This window comes from Stenella coeruleoalba (genome assembly GCF_951394435.1).
Source record: "Stenella coeruleoalba genome assembly, chromosome: 4".
In the NCBI taxonomy this organism is placed as follows: Eukaryota; Metazoa; Chordata; class Mammalia; order Artiodactyla; family Delphinidae; genus Stenella; species Stenella coeruleoalba.
This window is the reverse complement of record NC_137149.1, coordinates 114,337,572-114,364,804: the sequence shown is the minus strand read 5'-3', so window position 1 is coordinate 114,364,804 and position 27,233 is coordinate 114,337,572. Positions and strand designations below refer to the sequence as shown.

Sequence of the window (27,233 nt, the reverse complement as noted above, 5' to 3'; positions counted from 1 at the left end):
AAAAGGGAAAATGGTGAAAGAGTATGGACAAGAAAAAATTAATAGTTGATCTTCACATAAGAATTCCACACTAAATAAAAAAGTGGGCCCAGTTTAAGAGCCAATCCTGAGATTTTACTTCCACTCATAAAAGGTACTTAACCCCCAAAGCAATTCTGGAGCATTCTCTCAAAACAGTACTAGTTTTAAAAAGTTGTTATCCAACCTGGGCAGATGGCCTTGGTACTATCTTGTGTATCTCTAGAAACAACCTCTCTCTCTATGGTTAACACTATCAACAGCTGTTTCCTTTTCCCTTTCTTGTATGTATTTGTAAATTTACTGCTCTTATCCTAACTTGCTTTAAATAGTTTCTATTTTTTCAAACATCCTTAAGGCAGAGGGTATGTTACCAAATTATCTTAGTACCAATTTAACGAACTATTTGATACAAATGGAAACATGATGTTAAATTTGTAACAATTTTAGCTTGTCTGCTACTTTAAGAGGCTTTTTGCCTAAGGCTGAAGAAACGCTGAATAGAGTCCTTCAGCTCTACTCTGCCTCTTGATAAGGTCTTTTATCTCCCCCTCCATGAAATTAAAATTGCTGACTTGCTGACTACAATGTTTCATATTAGTAGATACCACTTGCCACTCTATCTCCTCCCCCAAAAGAATGTAACACAGATGCTACAAATATTCTAATTAAACTCACACTAGTAGAGCTCAAATTTTCAGGGTCAAACATGCTTTGGAGTAGGCCACTCCTTCAACTGGCTATAGTGGCCCTAGGCAAGTTTCCTAAATTCTCCAACTGAAATCCCAATCACCTCCCTCACTCTCCCCCCTTACTCTCTCACTTTCCCTCTCTCAAACACATGATTTTTTAAATTATTATTAATTTATTTTATTTTTGGCTGCATTGGGTCTTTGTTGCTGCTGGCGGGCTTTTCTCTAGTTGTGGCAAGCAGGGGCTGCTCTTCATTATGATCCGCAGGCTTCTCATTGCGGTGGCTTCTCTTGTCAGGGAGCATGGGCTCTAGGGGCTCGGGCTTCAGCAGTTGTGGCGCACAGGCTCTAGAGCGCAGGCTCAGTAGTTGTGGCTCACGGGCTAGTTGCTCTACGGGCTAGTTGCTCCACGGCATGTGGGATCTTCCCGGACCAGGGCTCAAACCCGTGTCCCCTGCATTCACAGGCGGATTAACCACTGTGCCATGAGGGAAGCCCATCAAACACACACTTTTTTCTTGTTGGGGGGTGTGCACACTGCGCAGCTTGCAGGATGCTAGTTCCCTGACCAGGGACTGAACCTGCATCCTCAGCAATGAAAGTGCAGAGTCCTAACCACTGGACCACCGGGGAAGTCCCTCAAACACATACTTCTGTTTCTCCTTCTTCCTCTGTCTTTCTCTACCCTCCTTTCCCTCCCCCTTACCCCACCTCCCCTCTCTCTCTCTTTCTCTCTCAACATGCAGGGCTGGCCCACAGCAAATTATCAATAAAATAGTAGGCATTTGCTTTGGCATTAATCTTCTTAACACTGTAAAGCCTTCTCAAGAGTCCATGATGGCAGTCCCCAACACAGCCCTCCCAGTGAGGAGGGTCCACCTGCTTGCGGCCCAACAGCACCCATCCCAGGGCGGATTGGTGGAGAAAGGAGGGCAGCAAGGGAGGGGGCAGAGGGGCTGTTGAGGGATGTCAACCTGACAGTGTGGTCCTGAGTTCCCTTGTTTGTTCATTTACTCACTGAGCCAACAAATATTTCCTGGGTATCTACTGTAAGAATAAGAGAGTGAAGGAAATAGGCACTTGCCATGCTGAGTTGACAAACTACAGGAGGTAAGCAAAGATGAAACATAATATATAGATGTTAGACTTTAAAAGGAGAAAAACAAAGTGAACAGTGTAGTGCGCCAGAGAGGAAAGGAGGTAAGGTGTTACAATTTTATATAGAGTGGTCAGAGAAGGAAACATTTGAGCAAAGGCTTAAAGGAAGTGAGGAGCAAACCAGGCAGAGCTGTAGTTAAAAGATGGTCTAGCACTCTGGCTGATAATGATGTGTCAATGCTCATGTTCCTCAATTGTAACAAATGTACCACCCTAGTAGGAGACAGTTGATTATGGGGGAAGCTAGGGGTGGGGATGGGGACAGGGAAGTCTACGGGAAATCTCTATACCTTCCACTCAATTTTGCTGTGAACTTAACTGCTATAAATAAATAAATAGATAAATAAATAAAGCAAGCAAGCCAGCCAGCCTGTTTTTTAAAAAATGGTCCTAGGGGAGCTCCCCTGGTGGCGCAGTGGTTGAGAGTCCGCCTGCCCATGCAGGGGACACGGGTTCGTGCCCCGGTCCGGGAAGATCCCACATGCCGCGGAGCGGCTAGGCCCGTGAGCCATGGCCGCTGCGCCTGCGCGTCCGGAGCCTGTGCTCCGCAACGGGAGAGGCCACAACAGTGAGAGGCCAGTGTACCACACAAAAAAAAAAAATTAATTTTTTAAAAAAAATTAAAAATGGGCCTAGGAACTGACAAGTCCAAGACTGAAGGAGTCAGCAGAATCCCTGGCTCTCACTACTGGCTTCTTGGGTGGGTGAGTGAAGTACAAAGTGCAAGAGACATATTCTCTGAGGCATCTGGCCCCTGGGCACAGCCAGGGACTTGTGTGTACAATTCAAATTCATAACCTTGTATGGTGGCTCAATCCGTTCCACAGAGGCAAGGGTAAGGAGGCTATATCACCAGATTATTGACTCTTACGACTCACAGGAAAGACCAAATTCAGCCTATGGAAGTCTACTTAGATGCTGATGTATGTATGATTTGCACAGCTGTACAGAGTAACCACACAACTCAGATATAAGGTTAGTTAGGTTAGAATGGAGGCCTACTGTAGTCAGGAAGTTATAACCCTAAACTACTGCTAAGAAAGGCAATTAGTATATGCTTCAGTTAATGTCTCCTTTGAAAATCTTTCTTAAAAAGTCACATTTGTACAAGACGGTTTGTGCAATAAAATGTTGTTTATAATAGCAAAAAAAAAAAAAGTGGTAACAACCTAATACATATAAACACAGAAATGGTAAATAAATTATGGCACATGAGACACAATGAAACATCAAAAAGAATAGGTTTATCCAAACAAGATGCTGAACAAAATGTACAATTTGAGCCAATTTGTTTGAAAAGAAAATGCTTTCCTTTTATATTTATGCATAACACACACCCATAACATACACACACACAAACACACACACAGAACCAAACTGTTAATAGTGGCTTCTCTGGAAAGGGGCACTTTCATCTTTTATTCTACATGCTATGAATCCTTTATTATCTGTGTAAACGGTTTTTTTTCCTAAATATAAGGGTTGGGGGGGGATGTACTGGCCCATAAATATTGAAATCAGAAGGTCTTCTTGAAGTTTTCATACATTTTTATATTATTCTCACCAGATTATAAAGACAAAGCAGAATAAAAAATGGGGGAGGGGGGCAGTTTAAAATCCTCCTGTTAAAAAAAAGCAGTTAAGATTCCAACTTGGCTCTACATTAAAAACAGAGTAGGGACTTCCCTGGTGGTCCAGTGGTTAAGACTCCACACTCCCAATGCAGGGGGCCTGGGTTCAATCCCTGGTCAGTGAACTAGATCCCGCATGTCACAGTGAAGATCCCATGTGCTGCCACTGAAACCCGGCGCAGTCAAATAAATAAATAACATAACATAACATAGTGCTATACAGCAAAAAGAGAATAAGTTCAAGTGAGACAGGTGATCACTTTGGGCAAATTAAGCCCTACCAGCCTCAGTGCTCCCATCTGTAAAATGGAAAACAGCCTATTTTACAGAGTTACTGAGAAGAGTGTTTTATAGATCTAGCTAAAATGCCCAGCACACTGACACATCATGGGCATTCAATACATAGCAGTTCTTATTTAAGTCAGCAATGTCTATCTCACTTTTTATGTAAGTGAAACAGACTATGCTGCATATAGGACTGTACCTTGCCAGATCTATTTAAGTGACCCTTCATAGGCCTTCCAGCCTCTTGCAATGCAAATTTATTCAGAAATAAAAATGTCATGTACATCAAACTACTTTTCTCCCCAAAATAGGTAAAACATTTCAAGTAAAAAAAAAAATTTTTTTTAAGTTTTATAGACATTTACGCCATATACATATATAATTACAAGGAAACAAAGAGAGAGGAGGAATACAGAAAAATTATTCAGGATATTTTCAAATATTCTGTTCTAGGTCATTAAGTGCTCCCAAACTTAGCACATTCTGGGGAACCTACTCTCAGCAGTCTTTGTGACATGCTTGTTTAAAGGCCTGCTTTGCAACCTACTAGGTATATAACCTCAAGAAAATCACTGTTCTCCCCCAAGGTCTCAGCCTTCTCATCAGTAATATGGGGCTTCCTGGGGTTGTTGTAGGGTTAAATAAAATGGGTGTAATGTTTTTAGCACAATGCCAAGCTCATGGTGAGCACTCAATAAATGGTTGTAGTAGTTGTTCCGGTTATCTTTCTGCCAACCAAAGCACATGCTAGGGACAATCCATACATTAGAGAAGCTTTTCAACTGGACAAACAGCGCTAAGCAGGTCTCAAAGCCCCATGACCATGACCCAGTTTCCAAAGGAGAATATTAGGAAAATAACTGTCCAGAGACCAGAGGATGTCTGGACTGATCAGTAGTCCCTGGTCAGATCTCCTTCCCCTTTTCCACACATACCCTCCAGGAATAACAGTCTCTTGGTAATTGGCAACGTGTCATGGGTGAGTCATGGGTCATATACTGTTTTCATCTGAATTCTCCAGAACTCTACCCCAAGTACCCCACAATCTCCCAGGGCCCCAAACTGACCTGAGCACCTACAATTCCTTTAGCTCTCCAGTGCCACATGAAGCCCACATGCCTAGAAATTCATACTGGAACATGATTTCCCCAACTATCTCTTCTCCACTTCAAATCCTTGTTCTAGGAGGCTCTGGTGCTGCCCCCAGACTCAAGTACACATCCCACACCTTGTCAGCTCCCTCCCATCATTCAGGTCTCAGCTCAAATGATAAATTCTCAAAGAGGTCTCCCCTGAATACAGTAGCTAATGTAGCGCTGCTGTGCCCTCCTGCCAACCCATGCTCTATTCCATTATACTCTATACGGATTCAGAATGTGCCTAGCTGCAAGTAACAAGTGCTTAATTAATAGCAAGTCTAGAGGAGGGTGGCTACTGGTATAATTTTAGCTGTTCAGTGAGGCCATCGGGAATTCTGGCTCTGCCACATTTAGCATGCTGTCTTTATGTTTGTCCTTTCATGGTACAAAAAGGTTGCTGCCATAACCAGACGGCTTTTCAACATGCAAGGCAGGTAGAAGATGAGAGGAGGAAGGTGTGGCTGTGTCAGCCACATCTCTCCCCTTTTGTCAGGAGAGGAATCCTTCCCCAAACCTATCTAAAAACCAGAACTAGGTCACGTGGCCTCCTCCAGCTGCAGGTAAATCAGGATACAAATTGTTGTCACTGGTTGAGAACAAACATGATCTACTGCCTAAGGCTGGGCACAATGTAATCCCACACACAATCAAGGTTCTCTTAGCAACAAAAAAATGGGAATGAGCACTGGGGAAGAAAAGAACAGTGTTGGCCACACTTATCTTTTCATAGTACTTACCACTATCTGAAATTAACTTATGCTAAGTAAATAAATATGTTAATGTTTATATCTCCTCCACAGAATGCAAGCTCTATGCCCAGCTTTACATATATATACTCAGAGCCTATATTTTAAAATAATTGACTGTCAACTTTCTCACAGTAGGCAGGTATTATAGATACTGGAATATAGTAAGGGTAGTCTAGGTTATGCTATAGTGGCAAATTAACCCCCAAATTTCAGTAGCTTGATAGCACAAAAACTTATTTCCTGATTATTATGTCCATTGCATATTGCGGGGGGGGGGGGGGGGAAGGGGAGGGGTGTAAGAAGGAGGCAGGGAGTTTTCTCCACACTGAGAAACCTAAGCTGGAAAAGAGCCAAGTTGGAAGCTCCAATATCTCAAAATGTGGCTGCAGGGTTTACTATAGTAAAAAAATAGAGGTGGAGGGTCTCATAAGAGCCACTTAAATGCTTCAGTCCAGGAATATGTGTTACTCCCATAGACAGCCCACTGGACAGAATTAGTCACATGATTCTGTATAACTTAAGGAGGCGGAGACACATGGGAGAGCACATGAATGTTGGTAGTAAATATTTAAGCCTCATTCCCCATGGAATGGTAAGATTATCATACAATGCATCATCGCCATTTTAGAACTTAGACCCATTAAAGAAGTTTCTTGGAATGAACTCAAAGTTAGGGATACTCAGTAAAGCAATTATTTCATCTTATAAGGCAATACTTACCATTAAAAAAAATGTTTTTCCTTCAGGAGTAATAATAGGAAATATTTATGTAGCACTTATTATGTTCTGCTTCAAGCACTTGCCAAGTCTTATTACCTTTAATCTACCCAACTACCCAGTAAGGGAGATACTACAGTATTGTTAACTCCATTGTATAAGGGAATGGAAAAGTATTGGGAGCCAACTCTCCATGGGTCATTTCTGCATATTGTACAAGTAGAGGCACCAACTGCTTTTGTTCCATACAATCTTTAAAGATACTTGTATAGAGAACAGCTTTGAAAAATATAACGTCTCCTTCTAGAGCAAAGGGTGGCAGGTTTACTACTATCCAGTATAATCAAGATAATGTCTCCCTCTGGAACAAAGGGCAGTCATGCTTACTGCCCATTAGGATTCCCTAAGATCAGGATTTCTCTCCTTAATATAATCCACTGTGTTTGCAGGTAACGTCTGACTCTCTCCACATCTCCCTTCTTTGGAAACTGGGGCTTAGGGAACCAGTATAAGAAAATGGTGATACTCTGGCCACAGCTATTATTATGAATAATAAACCCATTCCCAAGAGTCCATGAAACTGTGGCAGGTTAGCTTGTTACCTTGAAAGCAGGGTAAAATCTCAGAGCCTTAACAGTTCTTGACAAGAAGTTAAGTAATTTGCCTAAGGTCTGACAGCTAGTAGGTGGCATATCCAAGATTCAAGCCCAAGCTGTCTGGCTTAGAAACCATGCTTTTAAATTCTCTGCTATACTGCAGTAGTCCTCAAAGTGTAATTCCAGAACTAGAAGCATCAATATCACCTGCAAACATGTTACAAGTGTAAATTCTTGGGCATTTCCCCAGACCTACTGAATCAGAAACTTGGGGAGTGGGGGAGGAAGAGACACATCTGTGTCTTAAAAGCCTTCCAGGAGATTCTGATGCTTACTATAAGTTTGAAAAACACTGCCATATGCATATATTCTGCATATATTCACTGTATCTATAAGATAGAACAAAATGGTATGAGTATATCCTGATTTACATAGGGATGGGAACTGACCTTTCATAACTTGAATAATAGATTTGAAGCACTAACGGAGATGGCTCCTAAGCCCTTGCATTTAATTTTTAGGAAGGTAGGGATCTTTATTTGGTGCAAATAAATACCACATGTCTGTTTAATACGTCTGCATATTCTCCTTTGGAGTCACAGATATATGTCCATAATGCTAAATGAAAACCTGCTTTTTTATTCCCATAATGATTAGAAAGAATTACTTAGCCAAGGAGAAACACTATTTATATTTGAGAGTCAAGCTGTAATTCTTGAAAAACAGGAAACCACATATCAACACAGCCAACACAGTGTACCACAGTAGAAAGGGCAGCAGGCTTTGAGTCACAGAGTCAAGTCACTTAACTCTTCAACTCAATTTCCTGATTTTAAAATGTAGAATGAACTCCAACTTCAGAGTTGCAATTAGGCCTAAATGATATGTCATGTGAAAGCCGTTGGTAAACAGCTTTTGTGCTATGTGGATGTAAACTCCACCTGCATGGGCTCTTTCTCTGTCTTGATCTGGTGTTATCAGTTTCTCCAAAGCTTAGAGTACTGTCTGGCACTAGAAGATGCTCGATACTTATGAGGTATTGGGAATGAACATGAGGTATTATATTAATGATGTAATTGATTCCTCTGGGCTCCACTTGTCACAATAATCTCAGTCTTTTAATAGGAAAAAGTCACTTGAACAAGAAATCCTTAGTCATGTTTTAAATGGGACAGATAATTTAAGAAAATCAGCTGATTTTCGTCCCCTGGAGAACACTACTGAAGGAGTTCTGTCCTAAGGCATAAGACAGAAACTCCTATTAGCAACCCTCACGGCCTTAGGAGCCTCATGGTTTCCCATCTACGACAATCTCTTGTGCTCTTGTAAACAGTCAGGAATAAAGGATGTGCACCTACAAAGAACTAAATATTCCACATTTACTTCTTCACTGTGGTAGAATTTTAATAAATAGATTATAGGGTTTATGTAATCTCTTTTAATGAAATCTAATATTAAATCAGCAAATATTAAATAAGCTACTATTGTGTATAAAAAGAGACTGCTACAAAATCACTGTCAAATATCATTTGAGAACAGAAATCATTGTTGAATTTATAATTTAATGAAAAAATATAATTTATTTACAAAACTTTATGTATGGTAAATGCAGTTCCTTAATTTGTACTCTCTCCAACATACTTTCTCGATCTCCTGAAAAATTAGTTAACGGTCTAGTCTTAAAATAGGGGAACTTTGGGCTTTTAGCTTCAACAGACAAATCTAAGATAGCAAATGAATTCAAGTTGAAGGACAGCTTTCAGTGTAGAGCTGCAATAGTAAGGAGAATATCCCAGCTATGTTGCTATACCTTAAGGGACATCTGCAGAGTGTACTGTCCCCTGTGTATGTCTTATAATAATTCAGATATTTATATATAAATTAGTTCTACCTTTTAACAAGAAGCACAGTCTATCTCAAGATTTGGAATTTTAACAGTCAACTAACTTCATAAAGGATTATGCAAATTTGTTTGATGAAAGAGCACAAATTACAGAGTTGAACGTGAAACTCTTTTCGTTTGCTTCTTTAAAAATATGGGGCTTCCCTGGTGGTGCAGTGGTTAAGAATCCACCTGCCAATGCAGGGGACAAAGGTTCAATCCCTGGTCTGGGAAGATCCCACATGCTGCAGAGCAACCAAGCCCGTGCACCACTACTACTGAGCCTGCGCTCTAGAGCCCACGAGCCACAACTACTGAGACTACTGAAGTCTGTGCGCCTAGAGACTGTGCTCTGCAACAAGAGAAGCCACCGCAATGAGAAGCCCGTGCACCCCAATAAAGAGTAGCCCCTGTTCGCCACAACTAGAGAAAGCCCGCATGCAGCAATGAAGACCCAATGCAGCCAAAAATAAATAAATAAATATTTTTTTAAATATGGAAAACAAGTTTGCCTTTCCTAAGCTTTTTTTTTTTACCCATCTTTTCAACTCCCAAGGCAATATAACTTCAACTAAACAATCACATGGCTACAGTGATTTATAGAGGTACCTAATAAAGATGCAACTCATATATTTACATATATATACCTTAATCGAACAATACTCTTCCAATGTAATCCAAAACCAAATTAAGCAAGTATCTTAGTCAATAAAAAAGTTACTTTTAGCTCCACCAAGTCCTTTCAAAATTCAGTGAAACCAAAAGGAAACAGAAGAGAAAGCCAGTTTTGACATAGTCTAACTACTTACCTACTTACCATCTCATAACCCCACAATGAAACAGTGACTTCTGGTAGCAAAAAATGCATGCATATTCTGCATCTTGTAGGAGCAAGCAATGTTGAAAATCACCTGGGCTTTACTCTTGCCATAAATTCTCAGCCTCTTGATGATTTTTGTATTCTAAATTAATACACTTGAGCCTTAACACATTTTGAGTTTTCAAAATTGTATCTTTATTAAATTGAAGAGTTAAGCAAATGCCAAAGACACTACAGAAATTCAATTGCTACAGTGAATGAATAAGACGTATTAACTCTGATATGTAACAGTTCATTTTCTTCCTGCAAGTGGGAAGCAAAGAGTCCACAGTAACACACCTTTAAGTTCCACATCCCTAGCCTCATCATCGCTGTCAGTTCTATTTAGAAAAAGAAAAGAAGGGGGGGTGGGAGGAGGAAGTCCCCAATATCTAAATTCATTTTTTTCCCAAAGCCTTGTATCCCACTCTTCAATACCTCTTTGTCTTAAAGTGACCAAATCTGTCCCAAATCATTTCCTTGGTTCCCTTTCCTAAACTAGCTGAATTCAAATTAGTTTTTTATCTATTCTACTTTCTCTCCTAGTTTCCTTTCATTCTCGTGGTCGTTATCCTTTAGTTCTCTCCATTCCTCTTCTACATATTTATCTTCAAATAAAATACTTTCAGACACTGGCAAGAGACACCACCTTTAAATGAAAGCAGGCAAACCATCCAGAATTTTCAACTCTCCTGTGAATTTATTTCCAGAATATCCACTCAAGGAACCCTCGCCACTAAAGATGAAAGGCAAGCTAAGGAAATACATTAGACAGAGGAAGTAAACATCGAAACAGGGCATGCCTAGGTATTCTTAAGCCTCTAAGCAGAACTAGACTCCCGAGTCCAAAGGTCTTTCTTTTTCGTGACTTCTATGCCCCCGCGGAGTCTGACAACACGTTGGTCCGGGAGGGGTGTCCCACCACCGCCCGTTCCTTCTACCACCTCTGCATGACCTTGCTCTGAAATAATCTTGCACAAGCAAAATCCCCCAAATTCTCAGGCCGGTCCCTTGCCTGAGGTTTCTGTGCCTCAATTACTGAGCTCTTCTCACCTTCCAACCGTCTCAGGGAACACTGGGTCTTCGCCTTAATGTACAGTTTCGCCTTTAAAGTTTTATATCTGTCTGGTTTCTTGATGGTATGTCATCCCTCATCTCCCATCCCCATCCCCGCCTCCAACAGGCACCAAGAGGGTTAAGATTACCCCATCCCACCCTTAAAAAAACAAAACTTCGTCTGTAAGGCCTTCCCCACCCCCACTTCAGCTCCCAACAGAGATGAGCTCCCGAAAGATTCGGACACACCTCCACCTCCACCTCCAAAGCCAAGGGTCTTCCTGGGACAATTTGCACAACAATACGGGGTCTGTGTGTGTAAACTCCTATAAGACTAACCTACGAGGAAAATATCAAGCCCCTTGAAGGTCCCTCGCAGCTTCATTAACGATACTCCCAACACATTATAGGAAAGTATGATTCCTATAACCCTCCAATTCCTCTCCTAATTCGCCGACCCCGGCGCTCGCACAGTCGGAGGGCTAGCGTGCGGCAGTCGGAGGATCAAACACCAAGAAAAAATTACCGTCAAGGGAAATTAACCAGTTCCATGTTCTGCAGACGCCGTCTCCCTCTGTGCCAGGAGCAAGCCTCAGAAGGTGCCTCCAACTTTTCTCCTCCCTCTCTAGAGTGCGGACCACCGACGCACGCTTCCACCTCAATCACAATTTGATGAGATTGGAACGACCAATCTGTCTCTACTAGACGTAGGGGGGAGGGGTGACTATGACGGGAGGGATGGGAACTCGTAATAGAGGAGAGAAAAGCCCCGCTTTTACCCCCCCTGAGAAACTTCTGGGACTCTTCTATTACGCAACCTCGGGACCAGGTTCCAAAATCCGAACATCTATCGGCAAGACGCGGGGCTCACGGGCCAACGTTTGATTTTGGGGAGGAGGATGGGTCCCTTCCTGTGTTCCCCTCCCCAGTTTTTCTAGACGCTACCTGCCGGGATTTGTAAGGACGGTGCGAGCTCTGCGTCTCCTTCGCCCGTTCTACCCTAAGGTTCCCACTGGAAAAGCGGGAACACCAGCGACTTGAGCCAGCGTGCTGGGAAGCCGGCAGCGAGGCGGCAGAGCCTGGGCTTCCCAGAAGTCAGCGACCGCGGCGTTCTGGCCAGGATGACCCCCAGCCCGAGGGGCGCAGGGTTCCGCTTACCTTCCAGACCTTTAGTCCTCCAGTCTCGGGTCGTGCGCCCTCGCCGCCTCGGCCCGCCCCTGACCTGTTGCCGTCGGGAAGGCGCGCAGGTGTGGGGAGCACAGGGCGCTCAGCGTCGGCTAGCGCTGGACCCGGCTCCCAGCCGCGGAGGCGAGAACGCAGCTGTGCCAGCGACGCGCGCAGGCGGCGGCCGAGTGCGCAGAAGCTGCGCGCTCGCCCGCTCGCTCGCTCGCTGGCTGGCAACCTCTGTGCGCCGGCGGCCCAGGAACGCCCAGGAAGCGAAGCCACGCCCCCAGGAGGTCACGCCCCCCCCCCCCCCCCCCGCGCTCCCCGGCCCCGCCCGGCCCACGCCCTCTAGCTGGCGCCACCCAGATGGAGAGGAACTGCTCGGCCCTCCCCTCGGGACCAGTGGGAGGATCTAGGGCGAGCAGCCTCTCAGGATGGAATACTGCAGTGACCGCACCGGCAGCATGGGTGACCCTCCCCCCGGCTGGTGTGGGACACAAGTACCCTTTCGCTTTACAGCGGGATTAAGCTTAGGGTCAAGTTCTGACTAAAGTGTCAAGGAGTCTTTTTGCAGTCTCTTACACAATTGAAACATTCTGTATCCTTTAAAGGAGATAATAACTAACATCTGGAGAGCGTTTTACGGTTTATAAAGGGCTTTTCACACACAGGCCCGTCTCATCTTCGTAACAGCCTTATAAAACAGACACATTATTGCTGCCGTTTCCCAAATAATGAAACCGAAGAGCTGAAAATAAGTATTGTGCCCAATGTCACAAGCTCAAAAGTGGCACGAGAAACCAGGTCTCCAGAATCCAGCCTCCCGGTTCTTGCCCTTCAGCAGCCCAACCCCAAGAAATTCTACTGGGTATTGGGGCTTTGTCAAATAGATCCAAAAGCTTATGTCTCGTTGCTACCCGATCCCTTCTTTGAACATACCAAGGAAAGCATCACGCTGAGTTCTTTGCATCATCTCACCTTCCTCCCTGAAAGAGATGCAGGAAGATTGTATCAAATGGCCCAGACAGGCTTCTTTCCAATATCTTAATGGTTTAAATGACTGAAATTATTTGGATGAAGAAAATCATCTTATTCATATGCAATATAATGTAAATGTAAATTAATATAATGTATGAAAATATCCCCCTTCCGTGCCCTCTCTGTTCTCCCCTCCTTTGTTGTTGTTGTTGCTTTGTCCCTCGTGTCCCTCATTGTCAACATGAACAGTATTTGAAAACCTAAGTGATAGATACTTGCATTTCCAAATTAAACTCTGGGCTGCTTGACTTAATTTCCCATGGACTGCCTTCCAAAATATAACTCTTCTCCCTACTCCCTATGCTCCCATGATGATATTGATTTGATTTACCTTAACAGCTAAAATAATTAAGTTACCCCTGATGAGATCTAGTGTGCCTCTAGATGAAAGTTTTGGAGGTCTTCCCTGGGCAGGGTGGGACGGCAGTCACTCCTGACAGATGCGAGTTTGTGCACTTCTTAAATGTTTCTAACAGAGATTGGTATCTATTTTAATCATAACAAATATTTTAACCTTTTTGTTACGGAATTAATATATTTCATTATAAAATATATATAAGCCTGGTCATAATTTATTATTTGAAGGTTTTTACCAATCTAAAACTTTTTCCTTTGTTGTGTTCCTAATCCCATAACACCTCCTAATACCTTCAAACTGTAGTCAATTTAGTAAATGATGTTGACAGTGCAAGTTTGATAATATTATTTTACTGCTTTTGGAGCTGAGGGATGTAATTTTGCAAAAATTTTTTGTTGAAGATGATGTAGCTTTGGTTCAGGGAATAGTTCATTTCATTTATAGGAATGTTTTTAAGGCAATGTGCTAGGTGATGGGCCATATCAGTGACAAAGATAGTGCACCTGTTTTCATGAGATTCCAGTGCCTTGCAGATACAAGCAAGTAAATAAACAATTCCAATGCATGCTTCTATTGATTAATTTCTGGAAATCGAAATAGGTTATTTTAAAACACTTAAATAAAAACTAATTTTCTCATAATAAATAAAGAAAAAGCGGTTAGTCATTCTAGTGAGTTTTTTTTTAAAGTTGCTTTTCTGCCTTTTCTCCAGGTCACATTGTATAACCAGTTAATAAGCAGGCTATTTTAAATAGTGATTATACCATATCCACATTTTTAAAAAATTTATGACATAAAAGAAAGTAATTACGCAAGAGAGATGCAGATACTTCACTTTATTAGCTACACTTTCCTTTATCTTCTTCATTATAGGAATTCTTTAGTTACATTTTTTAGCTCATTCAATGAAATTCTAGCACTTTCTTCATCTTGACAACCTAGTCACTTTTATTTCTGATTATGTTTCTGCTAAGGTGAAGCATTTCTCTGACATCAGTGATCTTTTTTACAACAGAACTGAAAATTTTTTTTCCCTTTTTAATACAATTATGGTACTTTATCAGCTACCTCTTCATGTAAGGACTCCTGAGATGTTACCTGACAATTTTCAGTCATGATTCTACTTAAATTTTGAAGACAAACAAGTGAACCCCCAGGGACTCACAGAAGCTCATAGGTGGTATTCTCAGAGCTCCTGAACTGTACAAGGGGGCAGGAACACATGTTAAGGTTGAGACTGGGGGGAAGTGTGTCTGCATCCCAACCCCTAGGCTGCTTGCTTGGGCAGACTGGAGTATTCTTAAACTCTGCAGTCAGCAAAACCTGAGCGTTTTAAACCAGCAGTTTAAATTATGTTACTCCAAAATTACTGCATGTATATATCAAAGGGAATGAATTTCTTCAAAGTGTAAAAAAATCCTAACCGAACTGGCAAATAAATCCTAACCAAGTCCTAACCTGAGCATACACCTGTTGTTGATAACAACAACAACCAACCAACCAGCCCAGAGCTGGGGACAAGGTGGTATAGATGAGGAGTGGTGACAGTGAGGAGGAAGGAGGAAGGGTTGGCCTAAGCCAGGTAAAGGGCAGTAGAGATACAGCCAGTTTCCCAAAAAGAACACAGAGGAGGAGGGGGAGTAGGACCTCCGGGCAAAGATTTTGAGGGGCAGCGATGAGAAATATAGGAAAGGTCAATGGCAGACTGACGGTGAAAGGCCCTACATGCCAACCTAGGGAGTCTTCTTTTCATCCTAAGCACAATGGGTAGGAGATTGATTTGATCAGGTTGCATTCTAGAAGGACTACTGTGGTTGCCATACGAAAATGAAAATGAATAGGAGACAGTAAGGCTATAGTTATAATCCCCGAGGCCATGGAAGAAAGTGTACTGAGAGCTGGGCATAGATTGTAGGCAGATATAGAAATTCCCAGCTTTACATCTCTACCTGGGAGGCAGGTATGCAGATGTAAACCTGCTGTCTTTTGCTTCAAGAAGAATTAAGTGTACAATTATTGTAATTAAAATAACTGTATTTTATCTTGAACACGTTGTATAAAACATGGTTCCTAGTGACCAGACCTCACTTTTTTTTTCTTACCTCATTTTTTCTAACAAGTACATATGAGTTTTATATTTGTGTGTGTGTGTTTTTAATAAATTTATTTATTTATTTTTGGCTGCCTTGGGTCTACACTGCTGCTCGCAGGCTTTCTTTAGTTGTAGTGAGTGGTGGCTACTCTTCGTTGTGGTGCGCCGGCTTCTCATTGCGGTGGCTTCTCGTTGCAGAGCACGGGCTCTAGGTGCGCAGGCTTCAGTAGTTGTGGCTCGCGGGCTCTAGAGCGCAGGCTCAGTAGTTGTGGTGGACGGGCTTAGTTGCTCCACTGCACATGGGATCTTCCCGGACCAGGGCTCAAACCCGTGTCCCCTGCATTGGCAGGCGGATTCTTAACCACTGCGCTGGGCCACCAGGGAAGCCCCAGTGTGTGAGTTTTTACCTATTGCTACTACACAATACTTCCCAATCCCGGGGGGTTATGAATATTTTTGAGTCACGTGATAGTATTGTTAAATTAATTTAGTATTTAAAATTGTAATTTGGAAAACGCCAATGAATCTGGAGAAAAAGAATATGAGCACAGATCCATATTTTTCTCTGAAAAAATAAATGTAGGGATTTAACTAAATTTCTACAATTTACCAGACATTTCACACACATAGCTTTTTTAATCCCCTTGAAAACATGTGTATAGTTCTAGTTCATGTCTAAAGAAGAAATAAACTCAGAGAGGTTATTCATCTCTATCATGATTATACAGCAAATAAATAGCAGAAACAGTATTTGAACTCAGCTTTTCTATGGCTCAAGGTCATGTTCTTACCACTATCAGAATTAGATTAGTATAAATATCCCAACTAATGTCTATTACAGTTAAATTTACATCAGCAAGCCTGAGGGAGCTCGCAATGGGTTTTCAATCTGGCGGTTACATCCGGAGGGTTAAATAGGAAGCGGATAAGTAAGCTGAGAGTTTATGGGAAAACCAAATATTTGGAAAATGAAAAAGGGAAAGAAATAACAGACAGAGCCAGAATACAAGAGCCAAGTTATGGTGCCCCAGTGGGGCACCACTGGGTGGTGAGCTCCCAGTGGGAGCGAGATGGGGGGGGTAAAAGCACCCTAAAGACTATGGCACAAATTTAAGAACGCAATACTCAATACTATGGTTCACCTCAATCTATATCTCTCTTCTAAGTTCCAAACTATCACCCTCATTTGTTTGCAGGAAATTTCCACAGGGTTGTCCCATCAGCAAAACATACTCAGCACATCTAGTATGAAGCTCATGGTTTTTCACTCTGTCCACCCATTCTTTTACAACCCACCCAACCCAATTCCTCCTGTTTGGTCTCCAACTTTTGTTGCTGGTACTGTTATAGACCCAGGATTCAGGTTCAAATGTCCATTACCAAGGGAACCCTCCTGCACTATTGGTGGGAATGTAAATTGGTGCGGCCACTATGGAGAACAGTATAGAGGTTCCTTAAATAACTAAAGATAGAGTTGCCATATGATCCAGCAATTCCACTCCTGGGCACATATCTGGAAAAGATGAAAGCTCTAACTCAAAAAGATACATGCACCCCAGTGTTCATAGCAGCACTCACAATAGCCAGGACATGGAAACAACCTAAATGTCCATTGACAGAGGAATGGATAAAGAGGATGTGGTACACACACACACACACACACACACACACACACACACGCACACACAAACACACACACTGGAATATTACTCAGCCATTAAAAAGAATGAAATAATGCCACTTGCAGCAACATGGATGGACCTAGAGATTATCATACTAAGTGAAGTGAGACAGAGAAAGACAAATATCGTATGATATCACTTATATGTAGAATCTGAAAAACTGATACAAATGAACTTATTTACAAAACAGAAAGACTCACAGACATAGAAAATAAACTTATGGTTACCAAAGGGGAAAGGGGAGGAGGGAGGAATAAATTAGGAGTTTGGGATTAACAGATACACACGACTACATATAAAATAGATAAACAATAAGGAATAGCACAGGGAACCATATTCAATATCTTGTAATAACCTATACTGGAAAAGAAACTGAAAAAGAAACATATATAACTGAATCACTTTGCCGTATACCTGAAACGAATACAACATTGTAATACAACTATACTTGAATTAAAAAAATAAAAATAAATGGGCTTCCCTGGTGGCGCAGTGGTTGAGAATCTGCCTGCCGATGCAGGGGACACGGGTTTGAGCCCTGGTCTGGGAAGATCCCACATGCCGCGGAGCGACTAGGCCCATGAGCCACAATTACTGAGCCTGCGCGTCTGGAGCCTGTGCTCTGCAACGAGAGAGGCCACGACAGTGAGAGGCCCGTGCACTGTGATGAAGAGTGGCCCCCGCTTGCCACAATTAGAGAAAGCCCTTGCACAGAAACGAAGACCCAGCACAGCCAAAAATAAAAATAAATAAATTAAAAGAAGAAAAAAGAATAAAAATAAATAAATACAAACTATAGAAAACTGACATTATTAAAGTTTATTAATTACAAAAAAATAGTCCATTACCTACCAAGTCATACTTAACTTTCCTTTTATATATCTCCCTGCCCTACAAGTTCCCTTCTTATTTTTGTTTCATTTCTCCATTTCACTGAATAGCTACTAAGTGTCAGGTACTAATTCTGATCAATTACAGGGATATAAAGACAAATATGAGACTCTCCTTGTCCTTGGAAGGTTCACATCTCGAAGGAGAGTGTCGAAGGCAGAATTCTAAGATGGCCCTGAAGATTCCCACTCCTGGTGTGTATTTGCTGTTTAATTTCTTCTCTTTGAGTGTGGGTGAGTCTGATCTAACCAGGTGAGCTCTTTTTTAAAAAGAAGATGTAGGGGTCAAAGAAGGAGGAAGTCAGAGAGATTCAAAGCTACAGCAGATGCTCACCTTTGGCCTTGAAGGAACAAATTACTATCTTGTGTAGAGGGCCATATAACAAGGACCTGAGAGAGGCCTCTGGGAACTGGGAGTGGTCTTTGGCCTCCAGTTGGCAAAAAAATAGGAACCTCAGTCAGACAACTGCAAGGAAATGAATTCTGCCAAGGAACTTGGAAATAGATCTTTCCCTAGTTAAGACTCCAAATGAAGATACACCTGGACAGCACCTTGACTTCAGCCTGGTAAGATCCCGAGCAGTGACCCCGGTAAAACATGCCGGCCTTCTGACTTACAGAAGCTGTGAGGTAATAACTGGGTGTTGTTTTAGACTGCTCAGTTTGTGGTAATTCTTTATGCAGCAATAGAAAACTAATACAGAGAGATCAAAGAATAAATAGATCATTGTCACACAGCCTGCTTAGTGCTATGGTACAGGCATGCACAAGGATGCTCTCAGAGCCTAGACAGAGGCATCTAACAAACACTAATGAACTCAGGGAAGGCATCCTGCCAGAGTTAGAACCTAGGATGAATCACAAAGGGAAAGACAGAGCTGGGGGATGTATGACTGGGGAGGGCAGAGTGCTGTGTGTGCAGAGGGAGTTAATATGCACAAGTCCCAGAGTATAGAGCAAGGATAGAGATGTAAGATAGGGTAATAAAAGAATAACACTTACTATTTACTAATTGTATACTGTGTAGTAGTTCAGTGTGTAACCTCATCTGAGGTGTTCACAGTAACCCTGTGTGTGCTGGTGAGTCGCCCATTTGCCTCAAATCCAGTCCCTGCTCTTCCTCTACCGTGCTGTGAATCACAAGGGGCTGATTCTTGAAACTACCTTTTCGAGACTCCTTGCTGGGCAACACGATTTTGCCTGGGTTGAGCCAATGGATGGCACGGGGAGGAGACTGGAGGCAGGAAGAGAGGAGACTCCAGGGTGCTTCTCTTCTCTCTCTGCTCTGGGCAATGGCTCTGGCCCAGCGGCTGCACCTCCTCCCTAGGCTAGCTCCCACAGACCCTGAGTGGCTCTGCCTCCTGGGCTCCAGGAATACTATGTCTTCCCCTTAGTCCCAGCCTTGGGTGTGGCTGTTAGTTGCTTCCTGCAGTTGCTTAATCCCTGGGTAGTCTCACCTTCCCCTGTTTGCTCTAACAGCTCTTCAGCCTGTACCTTTTAACTAGTTCCCTTATTAAATTCTCTCTATTGAATTACCACCTGGCAGGAGGGTTATTTTCCTAAATGCATCTTACTGAATCACCATAGGACAAGTCTGTGACTCTGAAGTATATCACTTTCTAACAAGCTGCCTTGTGTCTCCGAATTTACCATCATCACCATATTGAGTCAGCTCCTTTTCATTTCACTCTTACAGTAGCCTCTGAACCATTCTCCATCTCTCCTCCCTCTTCTCTCTCTAATGTGTTCTCCACAGTGCTGCCACATGAGTCCTCTTTAAGCATATCTCTGGTCATGTGACATATCTGGCAATTGCAAAGAGAAGTAAGCACCAACTCCCCATTCTAGACTCAAGACTCCCTAGAATAGTTCTTAAATCAGTCTTTTTGGCCTCACTTTTGTTAAATATTTTGCTCTACTGAAAATCTACCCCTGATTTTCACTTCTTTATCTTTCCTTATACTGTTTCTGTTCCCTTTAGCTAGAATGCTCTATTTCTACCTTTTGAAATAATCTCTCTCTGTTCTATCTTTTGAAATATCTGCCCTTCAAGGGTTATTCATCTATTCATTCATTCAACAAACCTGGGCAAGTTACATTCTAGGTCTTCAGGATAGAAAGAAGAACAAAATTATTCCTACCCTCTAGAATAGGTGCTGGCAAATGTTTTCTGCAAGGGGCCAGATGGTAATATATATTTTTTAATTAATTAATTAATTAACTTATATTTGTCTGCGTTGGGTCTTTGTTGCTGCACGTGGGCTTTCTCTAGTTGTGGAGAGCAGGGACTACTCTTCATGGCGGTGCACAGGCTTCTCATTGCGGTGGCTTCTCTTGTTGTGCAGCCCGGGCTCTAGGCACGCGGGCTTCAGTAGTTGTGGCATGCGGGCTCAGTAGTTGCGGCTCGCGGGCTCTAGAGCACAGGCTCAGTAGTTGCAGTGCACAGGCTTAGTTGCTCTGCGGCGTGTGGGATCTTCCCGGACCACAGCTCAAACCTGTGTCCCCTGCACTGGCAGGTGGATTCTTAACCACTTAGCCACCAGGGAAGCCCCCAGATGGTAAATATTTTAAGCTTTGTGGGTCACATGATCTCCTTTGCAACTATTGAACTCTGCCTCTGCCATTGTAGCACAAAGGATAGTACATAAATGAGTATGGCTATACCAATAAAACTTTATTTACAAAAACAGGTGGCAAGCTGGATTTGGTCTATGGGTTGTAGTTTGCTGACCTCTCCTCTAGAAACTCACATCAAAGCAAATGGGAAAGCTAGCAGGAAATGATAATGAATAAAAAATAGGGAAGGGATGTGGAGAAAAGAAGTACAAGTGCCAGCATCTATGTAAGAGGAGTTTCAAATGACAAAATTAAAAAGAATACGGAAGAGGGTGATATATTTGAAGAAAAAATAAAATTTCTCATAACTAATGAAAGATGAATGCTTTCAGATCATAAAGTGCCAAAGAGAAGAGATAAGGAAAAACCAGACCAAGACATAAAGAGAAAGCTTTGAAACTTTCTAGAAAGAGAGGGCATATGATCTACAAAGGAACAAGAATCATATTGATATTAGACCTCTCAACAGCACCCTGGCTGCAGGAAGACAAAGGAGTAATATATACTAAATACTGAAAAAAACTTGAGCCTAGAATGTTGTATTCAGCCAAAGTGTCATTCAGAAATAAAAGCATAGGAAAAGTGATACTCAGCCCCAGGCATACAAGTTCTCAGAAAATATACCACACAAAGACCCACATTGAAAATATATTTGAGGAAGTACAGAAATAAGAAGAAGAAAAAAATCCTTTCTGAACTCCCTGGGCGGGGGCAGGGGGGGTGGGGTGGATCTTGATGTGTTTTACAAGGTATCAGAAGTAAGAATATTATATACTTAAGTAAACGTTTTATAAACTTAAAAAAGAAAAAGCAACTAGGGCCAAAGGAAAGAGAAAGAGAAAATATATCCACTACAACACAAAACTAAAATTCTGGATATTATTGATATGATGGACACTTTGGGAGAAAGTGAAAGGGACAGGAGACCATGCTAATATATATTTCTTTTGTTATGGTAATAATTTGGTTGTGACATGTTTAAGAAATAAATAAGGAGAAAATAACTAAGGTTATGGTTATATCAGTCAGGACACAGAAACCACATCAGTAATTTATCAGGGAACATCTAATGTAATAGTTATGATCTAACAGAGAAGGTGGTTCAACTTTTAACAAAGTTAATAAAACTATTGAGAGAGGTAGCAGACAACTATAGAATAGCAAATGTAAGCAGCACTACTACCACTAAAGTTAAGGAAGAATACCCAAGGGAGGAACAAACTTGGAAGAGGCCCCATCCCCAAGGCTGAGATTCAGACCTCCTTGGAGAGGGCAAGGAGCTCACTAGATGACAGAATTTCACCGGAGAGCTGCAGCTCCCAGCTGGGGTGCAGCCTGCAGGCCAGAGGTGGCCAGTTGGAAGGCGTCCACTAGGGTGGCGATGAAATTTGCTGGAGAGTGAGTGCCACTGGGTCTCCACAGGAGACGTCACAGAAACCGGAAGATCCAGGAAGGGAAGCCACCTTCTCTGCTCTGCCTTGCAGTGTCCCTCCAGTGCCCTCTGCTGATAAGGCCTAACATTGTACCAGCTGGCAAATGAGAATGTTCACAGGGTCCAGTTCTAGGTGGCACTGGAGCCGACAAACAAGACATTGATACCTGGCACAGTCCTCCCCCATTTTTTTCCCCGCTCAGTGCTATATTGTCAATATTCATCTACGTTCTATGTGTATAGTATGCCTTGAGCACGCTTCCTGGTTATCTTTTTCTTCCATTGTTTTTGGACTGTTTTACAGTTCTGTAAGCTGTAGAAAATGAATAATAATGCAAACAATTTTAGCCTGTAGAAATGGAAATGAATTGTGTCCAGTGAAATACAATTGATTATTTTCCTATGGTTAGACCATTTTGTATCTTTTTGTAAATTCATTCTAGCATTCCTAGTTGCCTATATATGTGTGATTGAGTTCTCCTTTGATCTAGTTGTAACATTTTACTGGTTTCCTCATTAATTAATGAAGGAAGTAAAACCTCTGACACATATTCATTTTGTATTTGTATGCGAGTTATGATCTTAACTTTCAAAAGAATTATATCTTAAATAAGCCAGTCCTAGAGTAGTCAAGTTCATCAAGATAGAAAGTAGAATAGTGTTTGCCACACCTGGGGGAAGGAGGGCATGGGGAGTTATTATTTAACTGGTACCAAGTATCAGTTGGAGAAGATGAAAAAGTTCTGCAGATGGATAGTGGTGATGGTTGCACAAAAAATGTGCATGCTTCATGCCACTGAACTGTATGTTTTTAAATGGTTAAAATGGTAAATTTTGTGTTATGTATATTTTACCACAATTTTTAAAATTAAAAATTATACTTTAACATCAGCTATATTAATTGCTTCTCAAATTCACTCACAGTTCTGCTAAATATTCTATTACCTAAACACTAAATTGTAAAGTTAGCCACCAACAACTTGTATGTGAAATAATGGGAAAAAGAAGAAAATATTTAATATTTACAAATAAACACATACATACAAGCAAAGAGAAAGCTACTATAGTCCTTGTTTCTGCAATGGGTCATGAGCTATAGTTGATATTTATGACCCCCTTCTTTCATTACCTATTTCATATTTCCTTTGCTCTCAGCTAGAAGCTTAGCTGGTCAGTTTCCTAGTAGAGTGACCTAACCTTCATTCTTGAAGCATATCAGTCTTTGAAATTCCTGCCTCTTTTTGGTTACATTTCCTTAATTAATGCTTACTATTGGGCATGGAAGTATTAAGAGATACCCCAGGAAATGCCCTGGGTTCCAGATATAGTCCTGTTTGTACTCAGTGGTTAGCAGCAATCTAAGTTTCCCCTTGGTAGTTGGGATCAATAACTGCAGCAGTACAGAGACCCCTTTTACTGCCTGTTACTTTGTGACATAATAAATTCAAGATGGCCAGCTGGCAGCCTCATCTTCCAATTCAGTGCATGCACTGTTGTGTTCCCTGGTGGAAGCATTTCTCCTTTGGGAACAAAGACCTTTAAAGCAGCAAATCTCAGAGTTGCCAGGATGGGAAGCAAAAATTTGTGAGTGGGTTGTTTGATACAACAGTGAGAGAAGCCACTCCTACTTACACCCCTTGATTCCTGAACCCATGTGTTCTGGGATGTGGAGGTGATACTACTACATATTCATCTCTGATTCAAAGCATATACAGCATCTTGCAGGACAGAACCCTGTCTTTAAAGTTGTCTCATAACTGGCACCATAACTTAGTTTTCAGTAAGCAATTCTACCTTTAAGCTAGAGCAGCCACTTCTAGATGACGAAGTATATGGTAAGACCAGTTAATTCCATAGGTATAAGTTCACTGCTGCATTTCTATTGCTGTGAGATGAGTTTCTTGATCAGAAGCAATGCTGTGGGGAATACCACAATGGTGGATAAGGCATTCTGTGAACCTGTTGATAAGAGGTCCTGGCATAATTATTACGAGTAGAGAAGGCATCTGTACTCAGAATACGTGTCTATTCTAATGAGGAAGATTTTTCCACTCTCTCAACAATGGAAAAGTTCCAATGTAATCAGCCTGCTACTAGATGGCTGCTCATCACCCTGAGAAATGGTACCTTATCAGGGAGGGCCAGTGCTGGTCTCTGCTGTTGGCAGATAAGGCACTCAGCAACAGCATTAGCCAGGTCAGCCTTGGTAAGGAGAAGTCTGTGTTGTAGAGTCCATGGCTAGCCTCCATCTCTGACATGACCATTTTGTTCACGGGCCCATCACTGGGTATCTGGAGAAACAGGTTGTTTGACATCCACAGAGCCTATCGTTTCCACTTGATTATTAAGAGCCTCCTCTGCAGTGAATTCCCTTTGGGGAGCATTCAAATATCTTTACAGTCTGTCCTTTCCAAGATCATCGACATTCCTCTTCTCTGTATGTCTTTGTTGCCCACCTTTCAATCTGCTCCCTTCCCTAACCATCCAACCAAACTGTTAACAACCACACACGAATTAGTGTACGTACATCTGTCTTCTCACATCAGACAAAGCAGATATATTAGTTTCCTAGGGCTTCCAAAACAAATTGCCACAAATCAGGTGCCTTAGAACAACAGAAGTTCATTGTCTCATAGTTCTGGAGGCTAGGAGTCTGAAATCAGAGTGTCAGCAGGGCCGTGCTCTGTCTCTGAAGGCTCTAGGGGAGGATTATTTCTCGCCTCTTCCTAGCTTCTGGTGGTTGCTGGCAATCCTTAGCGTTCCTTGACTTGTAGATGCATCACTCCAATCTCTGCCTCTGTTGTCTCATGGCGTTTTCCCTGTGTATTGTGTCCAAATTTCCTTCTTATAAGGACACCAGTCACTGGCTTAGGGCCCACCTTAATCCAATATGACCTTATCTTAACTTGACGACATCTGCAAAGATGCCACTTCCAAATAAAGTCACATTCACAGATTCTGGGTGGACATGCATTTTGGGGGAGAACACTACTGAAGCCAGTACAGTGGATAATCCTGCTGGGAAGATTTCCCTTTGCCACTGCCCATTAGGGTCATTTCTGGCCCTAAGCACGTTGCAGTGAAGTTAAAATTTAATTACAGGGCTTCCCCGGTGGCGCAGTGGTTGAGAGTCTGCCTGCCGATGCAGGGGACACGGGTTCGTGCCCTGGTCTGGGAAGATCCCACATGCAGCGGAGCGGCTGGGCCCGTGAGCCGTGGCCGCTGAGCCTGCGCATCTGGAGCCTGTGCTCCGCAACGGGAGAGGCCACAACAGTGAGAGGCCTGCGTACCTCAAAAAAAAAAAAAATAAATAAATAATTACAAAAGGATAGATAAAATTTCACATATTTGAAAATTAAGTTATGTAATACTGAATAAACTTTATGTTAAAAAAGAAAGTGCAAGAAAAAAAGAAAAGAAAAAAGTGCAAAGTAAGTTGATACTTAGAAATAAATAGCAATGAAAACAATACATGTGAATACATATATTTATTAAGAAACAAGATAGTTTTAAAACAAAGCAGCTAAGCATTTAACTATGGTATTTGAATAAAAGTAATATCCAAAGAAACAAGAAGGAAGCAAAAAATAAAAATAAGCACTAAAAATAAAGGGAAGAAATAAAAGCAACAACATTTTTTAAAAGACAGAAAATAATAATGAAATAATAGATAAGAAGGGCAGATCTATGGCAAGATTGATGAAAAGAGAGAGAGACAGAGAGAAAATGCAAATAAATAACAATGTGAAAAAAGGGAAATTAACCACAGTCTCAACAGAAATTAAAACTTAGCAAACAGTATTATGAATAATTGTGTGTAAATAAATATGAAAACCTAAATTAAATGGACAAAACTCAAGAAGAAATACAAAACTGCAAAAATATTTCAAGGAGAAATAACTTGAATAGATCAATAAAGATTAAACAAAACAAGATAAAACCTCAAGGCCTAGATGGTTATACAGACAATTTCTACCCAAGTTTTAATGTATAATTAATGTGTAGTATATTCTCAGCAGCAAACATGAAAACAAATAGAGAAATCTTAAATGTATATCTTTGAGATCAGGAAAAGGAAAAATGTGTCCAATACTACTGGTGATATTTAGTATAGAATAACTGGTCTTGGCCAATGGTATTAGGAAATTTTTTTTAAGTTGAAGGGCTAGGGACTTCCCTGGTGGCGCAGTGGTTAAGAATCTGCCTGCCAATGCAGGGGACACGGGTTTGAGCCCTAGTCCGGGAAGATCCCACATGTCGTGGAGCACCTAAGCCCATGTGCCACAACTACTTAGCCTGTGCTCTAGAGCAGGTGAGCCACAACTACTGAGCCCGTGTGCCACAACTACTGAAGCCCACGTGCCTAGAGCCCCTCCTCCGCAACAAGAGAAGCCACTGCAATGAGAAGCCCAAGCCCTGCAATATAGAGTAGCCCCCGCTCACTGCAACTAGACAAAGCCCTTACGCAGAAACAAAGACCCAATGCAGCCATAAATAGATAAATAAGTAAATAAATAAATTTATATAAAAAAAAGAAAAGACACCATTTAAAATAGCAACAATACATCTGTGAAGAAAAATGTAAAACTGCAATAGAGAGCATAGAGGATGATCTGAACAAATGAGAGGACATTCCTTGTTTTGGGGTGAGATAATATTACTAAGATATTAATTTTCCCAAATTAGTCTATAAATTCAATATAAGCCCAATCAAGATTTTAGTTGAAAAATTTAAGGAACTTGAGTAACTCACAGAGAGGAGTAAAAGTCTATAAATAGCTAAGTCAACCTTGGAAAAGTAAAATAAAAAGTAGGTCTTGCCCCATCAGATATTAGGGCATATTACGAAAATATAGTCATAAATACTGGATGTTGTTGGCACAGGAATAGACAAATAGATAAATGGGGGAATTCCCTGGCAGTCCAGTGGTTAGGACTCTGCACTTTCACTGACAAGGGCCAGGGTTTGATCCCTGGTCGGGGAACTAAGATCCCACAAGCCACACAGCCACATAAATAAATAAATAAATGGAAAACTGGATCGCCATATGGAGACAATAAAACTGGATCCCTTCCTAATATTATGTACAAAGGTAAACTACAGATGATCTAAGAGCATAAATGTGAATGACAAAACTCTATATTAATAGAAGAAAATGTAGGAGAATTTTTTTTTTTG

General features: G+C 41.7%; 1 protein-coding gene across 3 annotated transcripts in view; it reads right to left on the bottom strand.

The window, feature by feature from the left end:
• The window catches only part of AFF1 (ALF transcription elongation factor 1), a 206,703-nt gene extending 194,513 nt beyond the window's left edge, over positions 1-12,190 (bottom strand). For all 3 annotated transcript variants that reach the window (XM_079919251.1, XM_079919253.1, XM_079919252.1), the window contains exon 1: positions 11,941-12,190. The gene's annotated coding sequence lies outside the window, so the exon portion shown is untranslated. The remainder of the gene's footprint in view (positions 1-11,940) is intronic.
• Positions 12,191-27,233: the final 15,043 nt, after the last annotated feature.